The sequence below is a fragment of the Glycine soja genome, chromosome 18 (assembly GCF_004193775.1).
Source record: "Glycine soja cultivar W05 chromosome 18, ASM419377v2, whole genome shotgun sequence".
In the NCBI taxonomy this organism is placed as follows: Eukaryota; Viridiplantae; Streptophyta; class Magnoliopsida; order Fabales; family Fabaceae; genus Glycine; species Glycine soja.
Genome location: NC_041019.1, coordinates 22420657 through 22426236, shown reverse-complemented (window position 1 = coordinate 22426236; position 5580 = coordinate 22420657). Strand labels below are relative to the sequence as shown.

The following is a 5580-nucleotide window of genomic DNA, read 5'->3' as shown; positions in this document are numbered from 1 at the left end:
AAATTAGATTCATTAAATTAGTTGTAAGATTCAAGATTTTGTGGTTCTTAATACTTAGATAAGTACATCATGCTTCCCACACTCTAATTAAACATTCTCCCTTAGCACCACATCTTTTATTAAAATAAAATATAAATGTTACGCCTAATTATAAAATTCTAATTAAAAAATACGGATTTTTAATTTGATAGAATCAAATTATAAAATTTTATAAGCTAGATTAGGCAAAGGGAATACACAATCAATGGAAATAAATAAAACTAACATTACTAATGGAAATAAATAAAACCAACATTACTAATGAAATGGGTTCAAGTACAATATTTGTATATACATCGAATATCAATATAAAATGTGTAAATAAACTATGCCTGATCCGTGCATCGCCTGCGTCGAGACCTAACATATACTAGCTGGTCCTGTGTGACACTCCTGGCCATCCTGAGGCATTCTTCGATCACCTCATGTGCCGATGAGCCTGGCGTGACCACCCCTAGGCTCAGATGGCGCTCCAACCTCTCAACAATCCCATAGCAAACTTCCTATTAAATACAAAACAAACAGATAACACAAATTATTATGAAAATATTGACGTAAATTACGTAAATTATTAGTATTACTTACCACTCCATGTCTAGGCTCCTCCACAGCGGGCCTCGTAGATGTCGATGGTGCTCCTGGCTCCGACACGTGAGGGATATCTGTCTTTAGGGCCTGAGGGACGACTCGGGGCTGCGGAGCATGACCATCTGGTAGAGGATCTGATGCCTGACCTAGTGTCATGAAAGGATGGGAAATATAGAAGAATTAGTCTATGTAGTCGCTGGCACACTGACCTGGCACAACGCACACCACACTTGCTGGAACCATATGATTTGAATAGTGCATCCACCTTTCGTGTATATCATCATACGACACCCATGAATCGAAAGGCAGAGAAGAAATGGTCTGGGTGTATCCAAACTACCGCATGACCCTCTCTGGTCGGTAATACACAGCAACGGGTCTCCACCGCAGGAGACCGGAATAGCATGAAATCATATAGAAGTCCTAGACTGGTCGATGCTCCCCATATGGGATCCAACAGACATCCAAAATCCGGAGTCGGTCCAGGTGCTCCCTGTACACCGGTGTACATATGCTCTTCACGGTCTTCTTCGTGGCAATCCACCTACAGGCACGTGGTGAATCCTCATCGTAGTCCTGATCAACAATGAACTCCGCGACTGAGGCAAAGTGCTCGTATATCCAGCACTGCAGAGGTAACATCAAAATGATAAACATTAATCATGAAAGTCTAACAAAATTTAAAGTTAAACATTGTTGAACCTCAACGAATGAAAAACATGTTTGTTACCTGTAGCAGTGTGATATAACCGCCAAGCTGTCTGTTGTTGCTAATAGAAGCATCGTTCAGGTGGTCCTACATATGCACCAGTGCAGCTACTCCCCAGGCGTACCTCCCGGTCTGACTGAGGTCACGAAGGGCCTCCAAATACACAACATGAACATTGGTTGCACTCTTGTTAGCAAACGGAATGCAACCCAGAAGATGAAGAAGATACGCGCGAGCCACAGCTGTCCAATGACCTGCCTGGCATCGGCGCTCGTAGATATAACATACCCATTGCAGGCGTACGTACGGTCCACGACACTGCCCTGTCTCAGCCCTGGAAGCCTCTGCAGAGACCATCAATAAGTTCATGAGCATCGGAACCGCATCATCCACGTGCAAGGGCTGAAAGGCGTGCAAGTCGCCAACCATGGGTAGATGCAAAAGCGACGAGACATAGTCCAGCGTGATCGTCACCTCTCCCACAGGGAGATGGAAACTAGACATCTCTCGGTGCCACTGCTCGACAAACGAGAACAAATATCCCCGATCGCCAGTGTCTACCGAACACGCGATCAGAGGACTTAGTCCTGTCCCAACAACTAGTCCCTCAATGGCAGGGACAGACCTGCCTAAACTATAGACCTTCCTTCCATGAAAGGATAACTTCAACTCAGGACACTCCTAAATTGAAGTATAAAGGAATGCAAAATTCGTTAAAATCATCATTTAAAGGAAAACTAATTTCAATCATAAAGTATAATTAACAAGTAACTAAAAATAAATATTATAAATACCTCTCCCGTCCATACGCTGCAAGCAACGTGATTCGCATACTGGGTCAGCACGGATGGGTCGCTCGGACCACCTGAAAATCCCTCAGGCTCATCCTCAGTAGCCTGGGTGCCTGAGTCTGTAGGAATGTCTGCCCCAGTGTCCTCTACATCAGTCAGTGCCATCGGGTCATCCGGAAATACGTCAGCCTCTACATCTGGCGCAGGGAGCACTGGCTCATCGTGCGCCACAATCACAGGTACTCGCTGCCTCCGTGCGGATGCGGTAGGCCGTCGACGCTACGGAGCATCATTGGAATCATCACGATCTTCTCTGCCCACACCTCTACCAGTAACGTGACCTAAGGCAGGACCTAATCCTCTGGTCCTAACCATGATCTGCAAATGAGTACCGCAAATTCTGTCACTAATTTCATTCTCTCAAATTTCATTGGTCTAACGCATATAGGCATTACCTTTTTTCAGGCACTACTTGGTAGAAAAAGGATATTCACTTTGAAATTAAGATATATGCATTGCTTGGAAGTGAGACTGATTTGGAAAGGTGGGAGATTTGGGAAGGAATATCCCCTTCAAAGTTAGAATCAAACAAGTTGAGATGTGTGAGTCTCACAAACCCAACAAAGATAGATGACAAATGAGAATGATTAAAATCATTGAAAGCAAGGTTGAGTGAGTGAAGATGAGAAAGATGGAATGAGAGGGTGTCATGGGGAAGAGTTTTTTAAGTGCAGCAAGGCAGAGGTGTCATGGGGGTGGCATAAGGAATGACAGGGTGAAAAACAAAGGATGAGAAAATGGGAACACAAAAGGAACCAATAGTGATGAGCAATTGCAACAAATGTGAGCCAATAGTTATGCCAATATTTGGATAATTTTAGACAAGCACTAGGTATCTTTTGGAATTTTTTAAATCAAGAAAATTTTCATTATCATATGTTTGGAAAATATCTCTAATCATCAATTACGTGAACCAATAGTTATAACTTTGTTCCCAAGGGTGCAAGAAATCAATAATTATCAAGGAATCCGAAGATTCGATTATTGCGGCTAGTGGAATGCTCACAATTACCACCTTAATTTGGTCAGATTATCACCTCTCGCTGTAAATTAACATCGATTTACTTTGACAAAATAATAAGGTTTCCGTAGTGCTTGAATGATTAACCCCTTTATAATACCATAAATAATGTACATGCGTGAAGATCAAAGCAAAATGCAACATTTAGTATTAGTGACTTGATAGAGAGCAAAAAACTATGCTAATCTACTCCTAAGAAAAACACTATTAAAGACTATAAGAAAAATAAAAGGAAAACAATATTTTATTAATTTCTCATTCATTCATTTTCTTGAAAGAGGATATATTTATATATAATCATAATTGATGCTAATCAATATATACTATTTATCTATATTTCAACATCTCATTATTTACAACCAAATTGTGACTAAGGTCAAAACAAATTATGACAACAATCTAATAAGAATGATTCAAATTACAGGTAATATTTACTCTTCTACCAAAGTAATACTAAACGTTGAAAAAAAAAATTCTATAATATATAAAGTACTCATGTTGTTCAGAGTTCAAACGAACACCTTGTGACAAAGAAATAGCCTTGATGAAGTAAGCTGCAAATTTCAGAAACAAAAACATACCAAATTCAAATTTAGCAATCACTACTAGAAAATACACTTTCAACATCGGTTATTTAGAACATTCTACATCGGTTCTAAAACCGATGTTGAAAGTGACGATGTTGAATGTATGAATGTTAACATCGGTTTTGGAGAGCCGATGTTAACATACATATGACAACATCGGTTCTCCAAACACCCGATGTTAAACACAATGAACAACAGCAAAAAAAGTGTAGGCATGATGAACGTTGACATCGGTTTTCCAGTAAAATCGATGTAAATATGTTAGTTTAACATCGATTTTCTAGAAAAACCGATATTAATATATGCCCTTAACATCGGTTTTGCTAGAAAACCGATGTCAACGTTGATGATGCATACACTTATTTGGTGTAGTTCTTTGTGTATAACATCGGTTAATTATAAATAACCGATGTTAATATTCAAATATTCACATCGGTTATTTATAATTAACCGATGTTAATGTACACTAGTTAACATCGGTTTTCTACAGATAACCGATGTTAAATTACAAACGCTGACATCGATTATACACAAAAAATCGATGTTAATATACAAACGTTAACATCGGTTTTCTATTATAACCGATGTTGGTTATGATATTAACATCGGTTTTTGTTAATAACCGATGTTGTTTTCAAATATTTTTTTTATATATACTTTTTGTTTTTACAGTAAACCCAAAATTGTACCTTTTAAATGCAATTTCAGAAGGCCCAATTCACAACAAATAAACATTTTATTATGCTTTCAAGCAGTTTTAATGATAATAAACATCAAATAATTGATTTATATATTATAAAGAACTATCAACAAATAAATTGAATGTTCATGTTACATAGAAAATGTAAAAAATGTAAAAAATGTTAAAAAATGTCCCTAAATCCTAGGCCTGATCTCTAATTCGGAGATAAAACTGTGCCCACTGGATCCGCAATGCTTTTAATCTCTCAGGCTCCAATGGTCTAGGGTCGTTAAAATATTGCATGATTAAATAAATCATATTAAGTTAATAATGTAATACAAATTATAAATAAATCGATTTTCTTTGAAATAAACTTACCGCTTCCCAATTATTTGTAAAAGTTCCTAAAATGATGGTGGACATCCAGTGCATGACATAGTAGCCGCACTCAGTAGTTCCTTTTTGTCTATTACACTAAATACATAATGAAATTTAGATATTAATTAAACAACTAGTGTACAGACACATAAAGAAATATATATAAGTAGAAGTTTTATGTAAATGACGTACCTTGACGACAATCCACCTAGCAGGAGCCTTTGATTTAGGCTGTGGAGCATCATCAAGACCCTTGATAGCACTGTTCCATATGAGTAACAATTAAAAACTAGTGTTGTACGTCGAGGTATTACAATGCAAATGTATTGAAAACAACACTAACCTATTAATAATCCCCTTAAGGTAGTTGTCTGGCCTGTTATGCAATGAACAAAACCAGACAACTAAGTGTTCCTTGGGCAGGATGACCACCATCTGCCAGTGTCCGCTGCAGTGGAACCTAAAATGGGTTAGTACATTAGTAAACATTAATTAAATTTTGTTATTTTGTGACTTACCCATTTAGGTAGGCTCCAAGATACACATCGCGTTGTGAACTCTGCATCCAACTCTTTATGTAACTTTCAGATTCAAACTGTGATTGCCCAGACCTCTGAATGGACTGAGGCTCGAGGAATCCATAGATATCAGAATTCCCCGCTCGCATACATGTTTCAGTGAGATGCCTGTTTATGTTAAGTCAAAGTTAAATATTTATGAATTGA

At 38.1% G+C, this 5580-nt stretch overlaps 1 pseudogene; it reads right to left on the bottom strand.

The window, feature by feature from the left end:
- Positions 1 to 365: 365 nt before the first annotated feature.
- Positions 366 to 2502, bottom strand: LOC114397099 (annotated as a pseudogene).
- Between the last annotated feature and the right edge of the window lie 3078 nt (positions 2503 to 5580).